At 30.7% G+C, this 17,558-nt stretch overlaps 1 protein-coding gene across 2 annotated transcripts in view; it reads left to right on the top strand.

Moving 5' to 3' along the window:
• The window catches only part of LOC129918870 (MOB kinase activator-like 2), a 232,666-nt gene that overhangs the window by 61,843 nt on the left and 153,265 nt on the right, over positions 1 to 17,558 (top strand). Inside the window, exon 1 of one of the 2 annotated variants that reach the window (XM_055999615.1) lies at positions 15,308 to 16,414. The exons of the other annotated variant lie outside the window; for it this stretch is intronic. The gene's annotated coding sequence lies outside the window, so the exon portion shown is untranslated. Of the gene's footprint in view, positions 1 to 15,307; positions 16,415 to 17,558 lie in introns of those variants that run through there. 2 annotated transcript variants of the gene reach the window in all.

Below are 17,558 nucleotides of genomic sequence, written 5' to 3'. Positions count from 1 at the left end.
AGTGATAAGTGACCTTGAAAACAATATACATAGTTTCCAAAAAACGCACTTTTGATTTCGATTTATAAATATAGGAATTAATATGCATTCAGATATTCAGATCCAGGAGAGAAACACTGAATATCTCTTTGATGTTGAAAATATATTATGGATCATGAGAAGGCGAAGAGTGATAGAATCAAAGCAATACCTACTACAAGTTCACTTCGAGTTAAAAGAGTCAAGAAAAACATTAGCCTCGTTTAGGGATTTGGGTCTGACGGAAGAAAAATGTAAAATCCTGAGAACTTTGTTGAGAAACCACGATATAGATGTTTTGCCATTCTTCAATACAATAACATTAGAGGAAAAAGAAGCAAAGGAGGACTCCGAAAGCGTTTTCTCGATGAACTTTGACTTGATGTGAATAGACCAAAGCAAGCATTTGAAAATAGTTATGATGGAAACACTTAGGGAGATTTTTTGATAAATAAGATGTAATCGCTCGAATAACACTGGTCAACAAGGTTTTTGCCACAAAAACCAAAATATGCTTTTCTATATGTTTTTGATGTGCTGAACTCGAATCTGAAGTCAGAAAATATTTTTTGGCCTCCATTTTTGAAATATTACCGTTATAAAATGTCGAAAAACGCCATTTTGGCTGTTTTCGACGTTATGTTTTTATGTGGGGTAATTCATTTTTTTAAAAATTATAACGGTGTCTATAAGAACTGGTTTTTATCTTCCAAAAAATGTTTTAATCTTTCCGATATCTCTTTTACTGCCCGAGATATTAAAAATTTAAGAACCGGTCTTTGACTCAGAAGCAGCACTGGCCAACCAAATTAAACTTTTTTTGCCACAAGAACCAAAATATACTTTTCTATAGGTTTTTGGGTTGCTGAACTCGAATCCACAATCAGGAAAATTCTATTGGCCTCCGTTCTTGAAATATTACCGTTATAAAATGCAAAAATATGGTTTTTTTTAAAAGGGTTATATTTCAAGAACGGATGCTTATAGAATTTTTCGGACTGCGGATTCGAGTTAAGCGACTCAAAAACCTCTAGAAAAGTATATTTTTGTTCTTGTGGCAAAAATTGTATGCTTAGGGACTTAAATTTTAGATTAAATTTAGTTTCTCTTTGGCTTACTAACTGAAACTTAAGATATCTCGAGCAATAAAAGAGATGTCGGGAAAATTTAAACAGTTTTTGAAAGAAGAATATCTGTTCTTATAATAACCGGTACAAATTTGTTTTAAATGAATTACTCCACAAAAAATTAGAAGCTCGAAAACAGCCAAAATGACGTTTTTTATCATTTTGCAACGGTAATATCTCAAAAACGGAGTCCAATCAAACTTTTCTGAATTCAGATTCGAGTTCAGCACGTCAAAAACCTCTAGAAAAGTATATCTTGGTTCTTGTGGCAAAAAAAAAGTTCAATTTTGTTGACCAGTGTAACCTGAGTCAACATAGAATTAAGAATGATGGTCGAAATTAGAGCTGAGTCTGCTATTGCGATAACTGCTTTTAATCACTCTGCTCTTCCACTTAGCAGAGTAAAGTAGCGTTTACTCTTCATAGCTGTTCATTGCTCATTCCTTAGCCTCACAAAAATCCAACTTATTCCAATTGGCTGTGCTCCTTTTTGTCTTATACAATAATGAGCATGAAGCGATCAAGCGAACAGGGAGAAAAGTAAAAATGTTCTATGCTCTTAAAGATTTCACTGCTTTTATAAGCAAAACTGCTCTCGGTTCTTTAAAATTTCACTGCTATTTTGTCAGTTAGCTGTTTTTTATGGGTTGGGGTCAAAATTCTGCCAGGGTCAAAATTCTTTTATCAAAATTCTGCTTTCAAAATTCTGCTTTTCAAAATTCTGTTTTTCAAAATTCTGCTTTTCATAATTCTGCTTTTCAAAATTCTGCAAAAAATTAAAAAAGCGCACGCTTTTTAACATTTTCCAAACCCTTTTTTAATTTATTGCAGAATTCTGCAAAAACATCTTTTTGAAAATTTGTCATTTTTAAAATGCGTATTAGGTAATTTTTGTTTTATGAATGAATAAATTTGAAATTTTTAAGAAAACGTTTAATATAAAACATTTCCGAAAATAATTAAAAATTTATTAATTTATCAAATAAAGATGAATGTTCAAAAATTTGAATAAGAAAAGGAATATTTTGTATCAAACAACATCGGTTCCAATTAGTTTACATATTTAATTTAAAAGAAAGTCAATATATGGAATTCAAAAAATATTTGCGACACTTAAATAAAAAAAATTAGGAAAGTACCAATGTTGAATTACATTAATGAGGTGTATTTTTCTTTAGCCAGTGCATATGCTATAAAAAAAAAACAGAATTGGCAGAATTTTTCTGTTCAAATATAATGCTGGCAGAATTTTGAAAAGCAGAATTTTAAAAAGCAGAATTTTGAAAAACAGAGTAGAAAAAAAGCAGAATTTTGAAAAACAGAATTTTCGCTAAAAAGGCAGAATTTTGAAAAGCAGAATTTTGACCCGATCCCGTTTTTTATATCTTATGATTTGATTAACGATAAAAAAGCAAAGATGTAGAAAAAAATTCAGCATGATGTTGACGAAATTTTTTTAATTTTTTCTTATTAAAAATATTCGAAAATGGTAACTTAACTTTTTTTTATTTGTTTTGTTTTCCATATTTTTAATCATATTTTACATCAAGAAGAAATTTAACGAGTTATATGTGGCGTTAACTGCTATATAAAGAATGATTAAATAAAAAATCTTAATAGTTGCTCTTTTTATATGCTGCTCACTGCTAACACTGTTCTTTAAAAACCGCTCTTTTGCACACCCCCTTACTCGAAATAATACTTGCAGGGAAGTAGTGAATGCAGTTAATTTTTAAGAGTATACCAAGAAAACAAAAGATCTATGAAAATAAAAGTATCCTGAAAAACTGCTCAAACCTTTTCTTCAAAGTATTATCAGATCTGAATTTGGAAAATTGTCAAGAAAAGCTCTGGAGTGCAAAAAAAAAAAAAACTACAAGAAATACATTTACCGAAACACTTGCAGAGCTTCAAGGATTCGGCAGAATGAAGACCTTTTTAACATGCTTGCAACTCGTCGTATCCAGAAAGATCTAAATGAGCTATACTTTCCAAAAATTATAAGATTATAACACATTACTGTGGACGCTTTACTTTTTTGATTTTTGAAACACCCTGTTAATTAATTTCTTTCAAACTCACCACTTTGGAAAATATCGTTTTTAAAAGATACGATTTTTGCTATTAAAAAGTCAAAACGAACCGCGCGCCGCAACATAGGAGTATTGTCATCAAAAACCTGGCCATAATTATATTTCGTGGGTTTTGTTATTATTTCTGTTTAAAATGAGTATTCCTAAAAGAAAATACAATATAAACGTAGTTTTTGTTATTTTTATTTTTTTTTATCAAAAACTCAAAAATTTGGTACTCCGCCTGTCGACATTATTTTTCTCAAATTTGTTTCCTCATCCCTATTACGCAGTTCTCAGTTTTTTTTTCTCTCTTCCCCAACCTTAATTTAGATCACCCAAAATAAAATACACTAATAACATCAGTAAATTTAATTTAAAAATAAAAAAAACGTTGCATAAAGTAAGGAGTATTTTCTATCAAAAAGTGAAAAACTAATTGACCCTCAATTCTCTAAAGAGCACGTAAGAGCACCCAATTTTTATTGCATTGTGTTAAAGAATATATAAACTAACTCATAAGTTTCAATTCATCGCAGAATAACGGGGTATACTAAAACAAAATCATTAAAGTTCAAATAATAACTTAACAAAAATATCAAGTTTTTAGATAAAAGTTCCAAGTCCGAATTAAAATAGAAAACACCATCTAACATTTCCAAAACTTTATTAATATCGTTAATAAATAACTGAAGAAGAATTATCCATTTAAATTTTTTTAGATTTCTATCACAACACTTCAATATCGCATATAGAATAACACTTACCAAAATACTTCGCATTCAAATAAAAATGAGGTAGATGTAACAGTTAACTTTGAACTCATTTTTTAACGAGACACAATCGAAAAACAAAAAATGAGTGCAGCATATTGACAAATGTTTATTTTGCACCCACTTTGCCAAACTTTTTGGTGTCAATTTTGATTTTCAGAAAATCGACTTATGACCAGGTTTTTACTGCAAATACTCCTAAGTGCGCCGTAGGCCAAGTGGCAACAGCCAATGGGAATTTTTAGTCCATAGACGTTTGAAAAGCTGAAGCTAATATTTACATTTCTAAGCTTTCAACTAATAATCGCGTGAGAAGCTTGAAATTTTCATGTGAGAATTGGTTCATCTCCTTCACTTACCAATGGAAAAATATGAATCAAATAACGTTTCCTAATACCTTTTTTCTCGCAGAAACCACTTGTTTAATTGTTAAAAAAACAGTCACTGTAAATAGTTGTACCAAAATAATGTAAAATCAAAATTCAAAACCTTATAACTTTTAAAAGTAATAAAAGATTTCTTTCCAACTCCACATTGCACGTACTAATTCATGATATTAACCTATTCACCACACATGTACTATCTACCCACATTTTTAACAGTCTTTTTAATTTATGTAATAATAAACTATCCTAATCAACTATCATTACGCTAAGTATTATATCAGTATCAATTCTATTAGTTGCCTAGCTACTGGTCACTTGTTTAAAAGACCCACTTAAGCCAGACTTAAGTCAACAACAAAAAAGAAACAAACACAAACCACTATTTACTCTTTAGCAACAATGATTGTCAAGTTTTTTTTTTTTTTTGCTTAATATCCTCACCTTTATACAATTCACATTTGAAAGGCAATCAATTTCAAGTTTACTTCGATTTGAAAAAAAAAATAACAAATAACTGGAAGTTTACAAATAAAAAAAAAAAATGGTAATTGAAATACAATTTATCGAAAGCAAACACTTAAATGGTTTTAATTTGAAACCCATTCACTCTTTTTCATGCCAATCTATGACTTGAAACTAATGTTTGTTTTCAGTTACAACAACTTAAAGTTACACATTACATTTTGTTGGGTGACACATTGCAAATGTAAAAACGTAGGTAAACTGTTTGCGCACCTTTCGATAGCTTTTTTCTGACATCATCATCATAATCACATCATGCTTCACCATCCATGTCCGTCCAAATTTACACCACACCAGTCCAAAGTTACAACAAACTTTATTTCTATATTTGGTTTGAGATTATACATATTTTTTTTTGGTCGAAATTTTTTGTATGCGAAGAATTAAAGAAGAAAGAATTACAAACAAAATAAACGGTTGAGCAGTCAAAAAGTACAAAAGATACAAAAACTTTGCAGTGCAATTTTTTTTATTCTGTTTATTTCTAACACCCCAAAAACGGAATCAAAACACCACGAACAACGAACAACTCTTGCGGAGCATTCAAGAAAGTTATAATTATTATTTCAGAGCCATTTATAGCATTTGTTTGATGGTGGAGCATAACAGTGGTCTGAGAATGGACAAAAATAAATCTTAAAGAAAAAAACTTTGACTAAGGTAGCTTTTGATGTTTAGAATCTAGTAATCGCGACCCAAGTGCCAGATAGTGGAAACTTAAGTGACAGTATTCTTGTAAAAATGTGTACTACCCAGAGATCAGAAATAAATCTAAACCTTTTGAAAAGTTCCTTAATAACTCTTATTTGTCGCCATTTTCAATTATAATAGAAAAATTCCGGTCAATTTCTGAGAGAAACCTTTATTTTGTATTTTTTTATGTTTCGGTCAACCAGTGAGATTAATCGCTGAGAGAAAAAAATAAATCTCATCTGCAAATGTATCAATTCCTAGAGACATGGGAGTGGTGCCATATGAAAGCTTATATTCTCAGCTACCCGATAGCGGTATAATCGGGTTTTGGATTTTTTTTAATTCAAAATTCCGAGAAAATCGCCTTTGAAAGTTGGGGTAACATTTTTTTTTCGAAAAATCACTGAATCTTTGAACGCTCCTGGAAGCTAAACCGCTTGAGAGCAATTTTTGGGAGTGATGCCAAATGATAGCTTGTGTCATGGGCCTACGCTTTGCACATTATCAGATTTTTAAAAAATCGCCTTCCATGTTAAACCGCCACATCATGCCTATTTTTTCAGAATCGGGCTTAACTTTTTTTTTTAACCTTTAAGTTCTCCCGGTTTGAGAACGCGTGCACCTACAGGGATAGGAGTTGTACCCAAATGTAGGTTAGAGTCCCTGCTACCTTTTGGCATCAAAATTTTTTTTTTTAATTTTTTTCAAAATTCCAGCGCCAGCGACTCAAATCACAGTGGAAAACAAATTTTCGTCTTTAGATTTTACTTTAAACGAAAAAAGATATAATCTTGGGTCTAAAGAACTTTGATAGTCTATTTAGTTCATACATTATTTAATACATAAACTTAGAATAAACATCCTTTTCATATTTATTTTTGCAATATAAAGACATTCTTGACATATTCGACATTTTCCTTTGAATTGACCATTTTTGATTTATTTTCAGCGAAAACGGTTAAAGTTTGACTTTTTCCATTAATTTTTTTGTAAAAATCTCAAACCATTGAGAGATATTTAAAAAAAATAAAAAATAAATCTCAACCGATAACCTTTATTTTTGATTTTTAAAAATAAATCTCAAACCCTAACCGAAACTATTTAAAGTAATGTGGTAACTCTCAGAGAGAAACCGATTGAAAATAAAGGTTGACTGTTATTTCTGGTCTCTGGTACTACCTAGTTTTCTCTAAAGAAGACTTCAGTAGTGTGAAACTGCCCCTTAGTAAAACAGAGTTTATTGGGCCCTGAAAAGTACTTTGAACTTACTTACCAACCGTTTGACAGTTGACAAAAGAAATTTGACAGTTAGGAGTGTGCTAAGGAGTGATTTTTAAAGAGTAGTGATAGCAGTGATTAATAGCAGTGATAGCAGCGATTAATAGCTGCTTAGAAATAGCTCCTTCACATAGAACTTCTCTGTTTCGTCTTCTTCATGTTAAACATTTCTCTACATCCTTGCTTTTTTTTCATCGTTAATCAAATCATTGAATATGAAGAACAGAATACTCACAAAAAAACAGTGACATTTTAAAGAGCCGAGAACATTTTCTGAAAAAGAGCAGTGAATAGCAGAGAGCAGTTTTGCTCAGCAAAAAAGTGAAATCTTTAAAAGCATCGAATACTTTTATCCATTTTTATCTTGCATAAAAAAAATTGGTAATCCCGAGAACTGAGCAGTAAGCATCTATATTAAAGAGCAATCACAAATGTTCACTGCATTAGAAGAGCAGAGTTATTGAAAACTGCTATCGCAATAGCAACCTCAGCTCTATTGACAGTTGACAAAAGCGGTATTTTAGATTTTGTTTCCAATTTCAAACTTCATTACCATACAATTCGAACCACTGTACACTGATCGACAGAGCCACATTGTATATCTTTGGCAAGGTATTATTTATCTGTTCATCTTTTCTCTTCTTTTGACTCTTTCACCAGAAAGAAAAGATTGCATAACCCAATCTCTATGTGTTAAGTCAGAGAAACAAGCCTCCCTGAGGCTCACCTTATTATAAATCTTCATTGTAAGAGCACCAGTTTCAAGTATCCAGGATTGGAAATAAACGAACTACTCTGCCGAGTAGACGTCAACCAAAAAAAAAATAATATCAATAAAAGTATCGAGTGAGCCTATTAAAGTGAGGTTAAACAGTGTCTTCTACTACATAATAACGTAAATCACTGGTAAAACGGGGAAACAGTTATTTACCCAGATTAAGTTGCCACAAGTTTTTATCAGATGACGACGACTTTTTGTCGCCTGTGGTGTTTGTTGTTGTTGTCGTTAGTGTATTTAAAATTGCATATAAGCATAAAGGAATGATTGGAAGATATTCGATGAACTTGAATATTGTACCAAAACCAATTCACAATTAACCTAAAAAAAAAGAAACAAACTCACTAGTACTAGTTTTTTTTGTATTTGTATTGGAGTTGGAAAATTTATGGGTATTAAAGTTCGACTAGTAAAAGCAATAATAATAAGTGAATGGTTTTTCTTTTTGGTTAAGTTTAGTTCAACTTTTTGTATGTGATCACGTCACGAGGCTGGACAAATTTTGTAATGATTATGGGTTTTTGGTATTTTGGTGAGAGGAGACTTCTTTTTTTTTTTTTAAACTCGCATCGCAGTCGTAGTGCAGCGGAATTCAATTACCTAAGTTTTGTTTGTTAAGTGGGTCGGACACGAAGTCTTAAAAACTGGTTCGATGTTAGTAGATATTGGAATGAAGGCACTCGAACATGTCGCGACGTCACGTTCGTCGTTGCATTGTAGGTATATTTTACCGTCTTTAACGAACGATATTTGTAAATTTTAAAGATCAATAAATTAGTTAAGATGTTATTGATATGTTGTCAGTAGCTAGCATGTCTTTATCCCTGATAGGTTAGGAAAGAAAGAAAACAAATTTGGAAAATGGTAAACGGGTTCCTTCAAGATATTTCTGACAAAAATTTAAGATGTTGTAGTTCAAGAAGTAACTATTGCTTCATATAAAGTGACAATTGGGTATTTGCTCGAAAATTAATATTATAAATTATTTATATTAATTTTACTTTTAATTTATTATAGTTCACAGTGAGTCTTATCCAAAAATATCTTATAAGAAGGCAAAAATTGTAGTACACGTAGAAATGAGCTAATTCGTGATTTTTCAATTACAGGTATACCTCTGAGCTCTGACTGTGATTTCTTATTCACAGTGATTTTAAACTGTGATTTTTAACCGTGATTTTATATTTTTTTTATGACAATCTTAAAAAAAACATGCTCTTGATTTGACGGGAACAGACATTTTACACATAAAACCCTTATCAGGGCAACCTGCAATTTTACAGCATAGATGCGTGTGCAAAACGTGATTTTTCATGGTTATCTCGTGATTCTTCCGAACCGAAGCCATACGTGATACGTGAATGGGCGGGCAACCAAACCATTAATTTAACCGATCGTGCGTGAATTCCGGTCAACACAATTTACGTTTACACAAGAACTGTTGTAAAAGTTGTTTTTGCGGAAAATCACGGGTAAAAAATAATTTCCAATGCACTTTTGACTGATTTCCGGTCAAAACAATTATTATTGTTGTTGTTGTTGTTGTTGTTGTTGTTGTATTGTTTTAACCGGAATTCACGCAAAAAAGCATTAGAAATTATTTTTAACCTATGATTTTTCCCAAAAAAAATATTTGCCTTAATTCTAGTGTAAACTTCAAAAAGAGATTTTTTTTTATGATTGATCTGCATGAAAAAACTAAATTGTAAAACTAAATGGTACGCAGATCGAGCTAAATTCTAGCTCCCATACAAATTATCGAAGAAATTTAGCCAAGCTAAAATTTATCTGAGCATCTTATTGATAATTTGTATGAGAGCTCGAATCTGCGTACCAGGCTTTTCCTTTTGTGCGAACTGTGAAGTGAAAAGTGAATACACAAATCACATTATCTGTGAACTGTTCACAGGTAGTGATTGTGATTTGTTATTCGCAGGTCGTTCAATTTTTGACATCTTTCCTGTTTATTTTCATAAAAAATTCACTATTTTGGCTTTAAATAATACCCAACTATGTTTTAAAGTAGATAATATTAAGAAAGATGAAAAATGAAAACATGAACAAAATTGTGCACAAAAAAAAGGTCAAAATTGAGGTTTACTACTTTGACACTTTTTGAACTTTGTTTTAGAAAAAATTTGAATTTTTTTCATTGAATATGAACAGTTTTATCTAATTCAAAAGTCGAACATCTGTTTTACATCATTTTAGATACATTTTTAGCTTATAAACAGTTTCGAAAAAGAAGATTCTATTAACGCTTATTCTGTTCGCCATTTTGGGACCACAATTTTGAGTAAAATTAAAAATAAATTTCATGACTATTTATCAAGAAATGGCTGGAAAATGATTTTTGAAGCCAAAAAAGCACCAATGGCACCACTGTGCAGCAAAGAAAATAATAAATAGCCAAAGCGTTTTTGACCGAAAGATTTTTATATCTTCAGTGACTTCATGACTTTCACTGATTGTGTCAACTTCATTTTTAATTCTTATTTAGTAAAAATAATAATTTTACAAAAAGTTTATAAAAAAGAAAAAAAATATCGTAAAAATATGATTTTTGCATTTTTTGACAAATTTTGAAACACAATTTTTTTTTCTGCTTAATATTTAGTTCATATAAGAGTTTTCTAACGCTATTGTGTTCAAAATTATGGTAAAATTTTTTTTGTAAAAATACCATTTTTTAAATTTTTTTATACTTCAGAGCCGATGCGCGACCGGATGATATGAACTGTTTTTGATTATTTCTTAAACCCTTATTAATCTTCACCATTCGCAACTTTTCCGCACTATTACGATTTTTAATTCGAAAAAAGTGTTTTTCGGCCCACTCTAAATACACTGGTCAACAAAATTTAACTTTTTTTTTGCCACAAGAACCAAAATATACTTTTCTAGTATTTTTTGGGGTGCTGAATCCGAATCAGAAGTCAGAAAAAATTGATTGGCCTCCGTTTTTGAAATATTACCGTTATAAAATGCTAAAAAACGTCATTTTGGCAGTTTTTGAGGTTCTGTTTTTATGTGAGGTAATCCACTATAAACAAATTTGTAACGGTGATTATAAGAACAAAATATTCTCCTTTCAAAAACTGTTTAAATTTTCCCGATATATCTTTTATTGCCTGAGTTATCTTAATTTTCAGTTAATAAGCCAAAGAGAAACTAAACTTAATCTAAAGTTTAAGTCATTGGTCACAGAATTTTTGCCACAAGAACCAAAATATACTTTTCTGAAGGTTTTTGGGCTGCTGAACTCGAATCCGCAGTCAGAAAAATTCTGTTAGCCTCCGTTCTTAAAATATAACCGTTATAAAAATACCTTTTTTTTGCATTTTATAACGGTAATATTTCAAGAACGAAGGCTTATAGAATTTTTCTGATTGCGGATTCGAGTTCAGCAACCCGAAAACCTTCAGAAAAGTATATTTTGGTTCTTGTGGCAAAAAGTTTAATTTGTGTTGTGTTGCTTCTGATTCAAAGACCGTTTCTTAAATTTTCAATATCTCGGGCAGTAAATGAGATATTGGAAATATTTAAACATTTTTTTAAAGAATAAAACCAGTACTTATAGGCACCGCGTTTAAATTTATTCATAATGATTTACCTCACATAAAAACATAACCTCGAAAACGGCCAAAATGACGTTTTTTGACATTTTCTAATGGTAATATTTCAAAAACGGAGTCCAATAACAATTTTCTGACTTCAGATTCGAGTTCAGCACATCAAAAACTACTAGAAAAGTATATTTTGGTTCTTGTGGCAAAAACCTTGTTGACCAGTGATATCAGTCACTTTTAAGATCGATACTTTCTCTTCAAGACCAAGTTAATATGTTTTACTCATTAAAGGGCTTAAAAATAATCTACAGAAATTAATCTAAAAACCTATGCCTTAAATCAGATAGGTAACTAGAAAGCATTCTTCCAAATATTTTTTGAGAATAGAAAATGTGTTTATAAACATTCACATTATTTCAATGCTAGATATTTTATGACTATCAAAATAATGTTCACTCTTAACTTTTTCCATGAATTTGTATTGTTTGATATCCTTCAATTCATTTTTTTTCAAAGAAAACATCTTAGCAATAAAGCGACTTCTTCAATATATAAAATCGATTTGATTTTCTTGTCCCTACCTACTATATCGTTGCATAACTTTGTATCTATCCTACCTACAGCAAAACAAGAAATCCGCATTACTACCAAAACGAAGAATATCAAAAAGAAAATCCTCAGAAAAAAGCTTCTTTTTCGTTATCCCCCAATACAATTTCACAAAACAAAATTTCTGCAACATTTTTAAAGAAACATTTTCACATCAACAATGTTTATAAACATTTTTCATGTGAAATTTCTTTTCTATTGTTGATTTGATGGGAAAAATTGTAAAATTTCCCTTATTTTAATATAAAAACCCAAAATAACCTTGTTTATATGCAGTAAAGCAACAACCTTGCATATTAAGTTGGGCACACATACACACACTTAAATCCTTCACATTAAAGAGAAAGACAACACACAAAATTCTGTCTACAGAGTACAGACTTTGTGCAGAAGTTTTCCATTCTCACAATTGGTTTTGATGTATATATTTTTGTTCCAACACAAAAATCAGCTGATTCGATGTTTTTCTTTTCATTCTTTCATTTTCCTCAAAATCGTCGTCATGATGATGAACTTTTTTTTTTATTTTCTTTCTCTTCTGCTTCTTGCACATCTTCTCTGCTACTTCTTGTTGCTCTGTGTGTCAAAGTGTGTGCAAATATTGACAAAAAAAAAATTGATTGTATGTGTGTTAGTATTGAGATGTTTCCATATTTTTATGTGTGTGGTAAAGAAAAACATCTGTGACCAATACTAATGAAAAAAAAGGAAAAACTTGTTTTCAAAACATGTATATTGCACACACACACTCACATAACTATCAACTATAATTTTACATATCTCGTAACTTTTTGTTGTTCTTTCTGCTTTGTGCTCATCTCGCGAAGCAGCTGTTTCTACCTTTTTCCCGATTTACCTTACCTACACGATATACACGAAGTTTATCTACTGTTTCTGCTGCTGCTTGCTGGTACTGGATTCACAAATTCACTTGTGTGCTTGTGTGGGGGAGCGATTCTTTAATTTTCTTGTATATTTTTTTATTTTTTTTTCATTATTATTCGCGCATCACCTCACCATCTCTCATCGAACCGAACACCGACGTCAGCTTTAAACTGCTGCTGTTAATAGTGTGACCATGGTGTAAAAGTTCTGCTGTCAAATATTGCATTCGTTCGTTTAATTTATTAATAGACAAAATTAAAGGTTCCACATATTCCCTCATAACTTTTAAACTACTTATCACAATTTGACAAATGATGTATCTATAGAATTGTCTAAGTCGCCCGCTGGTTATAGGCAAAGTGACGTCACATTAAATATCACAGTCTGGAAAAATTTGTGAAAAGATTTGGTGAAATTATTTTAAGATGCATTTGGTAAATGGAATTACATAATAAAGTACATACTCAAATGTCTAATTTTAACAAACAATGGTTATAGAAATTTGAATGAAACAGTAGATTCCTTAAGTTCATGTTGAGCCAAAAAAAAAGGGGTAGACCCAAATATTTACGAAAATAGAGCCTTTTATGGACCAACAATGGACCTAAATGAATATCACAAAGGGGAAAATTTACTGATTGAAACAGTTGGAAGTATTGATAAGGTTACATTGACTTCAGATCATCAATGAACAATTTTCCCATGTGTAATTTTAGACTTTGGGAAAAGCAGGCTATGAGCAGAAAACGTGCGTAATTAATTCTTTGTCTTCAATGCAATTGTATAGAAATCATTTGAGGTAACGGAGTCATGGGGCGTGTTTACCTATAAAACAGCGTGTAGTTAAATAACCTTTTACAATTAAGGAGTTAATATGCAATATATTCATTTATAGCAAATGTTTTTAACGTTATAGATCCAGTTTAATCCAAATTTACTTGGTAAATTTAAAGTTTAAATTTCTTAAAAAGGTGTTTTTGAGAAAATTAATGTTGATTTAAGTAGAATCTAACTCTTGAATTTTATATTCCCCTGTGAAAACGACCTGGGAATTTGCGTTCAAATCACATTTTACTGGATTGGATTGGTTTTTTTTTGGTAAGCTGAGAACTAAGCAGTGAGCAGCTAAATTGAAGAGCAATAGCAACTGTTCTCTGCTCAATAGAAAAGGTGAGTGATTTAAAGCATCTTCCAAATTAGGAACCTCAGCTGTAGTCGAAATATGAAATTTTCATCAGCTCTGGCCGTTCGAATATAATATTAATATTAAAATTAAATATTTTTCGGCACATTGCCAGTTTTGCTTCCATTCTTTTATTGATTTATCGTTTACTGAACCCGTTTCACCGCCGTTTTAGCAAGCAATAACCATTAAAAATGCATTGGTAACTATAATAATATTTTCTTGTAAAATCAATCTAATTTCGCTAAAGCTTCGATAATGTTTCCATTAATGGAAAAAAGAAAAACGTTAGGTATGAATGTTTGAGTTCTTTTCTGTTTATACAAGACTTACAGAAGCTGTTGACCTATATACGACAAAAATTAAAGTTATTTAATTTACGAGTAATTACCTGAAAACGCTTTAGTTCCTCGTGGCGTGATAAGTAGTGCTATGCACTTCGCTGCCAGAGGTTTGGGTACGGAGCCCAATTTTAATCACCATCAAAAATAATTTTTTGAAGAGTAACTGCCTATTGCGAGAAATTGACTAAACCTCCCACCCAGAGTATCATTTTTATGGAAATTGTAATTTATACCCAAAATTGACAAGATAAGAACATTTCCGATTACCCTTACTCGTCTATTGAATAAATTCTGTCGAGTGTGCCGATTCGGCTCCTTATTACCATGTTGAAGAAAAAATTCTAAAATTTCGTTGCCGAAAGCAGTAAGATTCTTCCCATTAATTTAGTGAAATTAAAAAAAAAAAAACAAAAATTAAAAAAATCGACATCTTGGCCCCACTGTGTTTTTAGAAATGAATTTTAATTTGACATAATCACTTTGTGAAAAGGCTCAAAGATATTGAACAAGGTGATAACCAGAAAAAATTCAAGTTTTCTAAGAACGTCATGGTAGCATTTTTGATAACCGAATAATGACACGAAATAAAGCTGACTAAATTCGCTCTTTTTTTTTCAAAAGTTTATGAGAAAATCTGAAAATATGGTTCCTTAATTACTATCTTTCTCGCGTAAATTTTATTATTGTGTTTTATTATATTGAAAACCCATTCTTATTTATATATAATAGCAAAAAAATTAAGGAAATTTACACTAATCTGGTCACACTAATTTGCTGGTGGTTTTTATTCTCTCTCAATGTGTGTTGTCTTTGCACCCGACCTAACAACACCAAAAGTATCTGTGTGGAAAATTATTTAGTACTCTGTGTAGGTTAGGTTCCTCTCTGTGTATCTTTTTCGAGGTTGCTTTCAATTTTACCGTTTCAGTACATTTTCTACTGCTGCTCCATTCGTATCGCCTTTTGGAGTCGATTTAATTTCCAAATTTTAAGTTTTCAAAACGTCGGAAACCTCATTTTTACTCAAAAAAAAAAAAACAAAAAAAAAAGATACAAATCAACGGTTTATTTTTTTCTTTTCAAAAAAACAAAAAAAAAATATCTTTTTTTGTTTCTGGATTGGCCTTCTTTTTCAATGAAGAAGATATTTGTAAAACTTTCCTCTCAATTTGAATTCGATTAATAATTCTTCTGTTTGATATAAATTTTATATATTTTTTTGCTTGATTTTATTCGCGATTTCTGTTTCGTTCGTTTTTTTTTTTGCTGCTATTCGTTTGTTGGCCGCAATTTCTCGCTTCGTCATCAGCGTCAGCATCGTCAGCTACAGCTTTAGCCAGCTTCAACAACAACAACGTTCACAATCTCTGTGGTCTCTGCTGGCTGGTTGGAGATTTTTATAAAATCTTTTTTTTTTGTTGTTGTTGTTTTGTTTTTGCATTTTAGAGATACAAGATACGACCACTCACTGTTTTCGTCGTTGTTTGTTTTTGTGTCGGCCGCGCGGCTCGTTTACGGAATAGTTTTTACTGGTTTTTTCCTGATCCTTTTTCTGTTGGCAGTTTATACAGAGTCTATAGTCTTGTATAATAGTGTTGTCGTCCCTTTATTTTGCTGCTGTGTGTGTTTTGGTGTGACCTTTAACATTTATTTCCATTTTTTTATTGCCGTAATTTAAGCTGTTTTTTTTTTCTGATTTTGGCTTTAACCAAGATTTACACACTGACAACGCGGGTTTAAATTTGAATTCAAACAAAATTCAGTTCCGTTTCCGCTTTAACCACAATATCCTGTGTGCATCAAATTGAAATAAGGAAGACAAATCATTTTATTTTATATATATTTTGTATTGAATAAGAAAATATAAAAAAATTAAAGTCTTCCACAAAGAGAAAAAAGTTTCAAAAATTCTGTGCTGTGTTGGTAAAAAAGTGTCGTGTGTTTCTGTTGAATTTATAAAAATTTGAATTAAAACAGAAAAAAAAAACAACGTGGATATAAATAAATATTTTTTGGATTATGATTAAGCAGATTACAAATATTTATTGAAAATTGGCGGAACGACATCAAACTGCGATAGCAGCAGCAAACAGCAGAAGTTAAAACACTTGGCGTATGGGGGGCGGGATATCAACACCTCCAAACTATTCCAATCAGCTATTCAGTGGATTTTTAATGTAAATTTTTTGTTATATTTTTTCATATTTTTAAATATTTTTTTTGCTAAAAAATAAAAACAAAAAAAAAAATTAATGCTATTTTTGTTTTTTGAGTTTACGAACATGAAAATTAGTACAAAAAAATTTTAAAATTTGTTTTTTTTTTACCAAAAAAGTTGCTTTGTTAAGTAGACAGATTATTTTTGTTTAAGTCATTCTGAGGCCTTGGCTTCTTCTTTGATTCAAAATAAAGGTTCTTCGAGGTTGCTTATTTTGAATTTTCGTTTAGAGCTGTAGAGTTGTAGGTAGGTTTTCATTGATAAATCACTAGCATTTTAGGCCCGGTGTAAATCATTTTAAAGCTGCCTGAAAAATGGCTAAAAAGAAAAACATATTTTAGATGAGAATATTTAAAAAAAATTGAGTTTTTATTTGAAAGTAAAAGTGGAATAAGTATGGAAGAATTGGAAAAATAAGGGGTTCAAGGAATAAAATAAAGATAACTGTGAAATTGATAAACAATTATGCAAAATATCTTCTTCACAATTGCTTGTTCAAAAAATTATTTCTTCTTTAAGCTAATTTAAAGAAAACATCAAAATCTACGAAACGAATGGACAATATTTTAGAAAAAGGTAAAGTCAGAAAAACGGCAATTTTCGACTTCTGGCCAAATTCCTTTACAACTATTTTTGAACAAAGCTGTAAGAAAAAAAAAAAAAAGAATTGCAATTTTGTAGACAAATATAGAGGAACATTCCACAAATTTGTGCTGATATACTTCTCTGACAGCAACGTTTAAGAGTAATATTCGAAAAATGGTTATTTTTGACATTTTAAAAATCAAATAAGTCCTGCTCCAAAGCAAAAAAAATTCTTAATCTTTTTTGTGCAGAATGACATTACCTGAAAAATTTTCATTAACAACTTATAGGTTTCATCGTATAGAGTTAGAAAAGTTAAAAAAACACAATTTTAGTCATTTAAGCTTTAATATTTTTTTTTTGTGCCAGATTGATGAAAGTTTGAACTTTTTCCAAATCATTTTCAGTGATGAATTAAAAGTTTGTACCAAATTCTAAGTTCTATTTTGACTGAACAAAATAAATGCACGAACTTGTTTTTGGGCTTTAAAGGGTTACCCTTTAAAGTTTAGGTTTAT

This window comes from Episyrphus balteatus, chromosome 4 (genome assembly GCF_945859705.1).
Source record: "Episyrphus balteatus chromosome 4, idEpiBalt1.1, whole genome shotgun sequence".
In the NCBI taxonomy this organism is placed as follows: domain Eukaryota; kingdom Metazoa; phylum Arthropoda; class Insecta; order Diptera; family Syrphidae; genus Episyrphus; species Episyrphus balteatus.
This window is presented reverse-complemented; position numbering and strand designations above follow the sequence as displayed.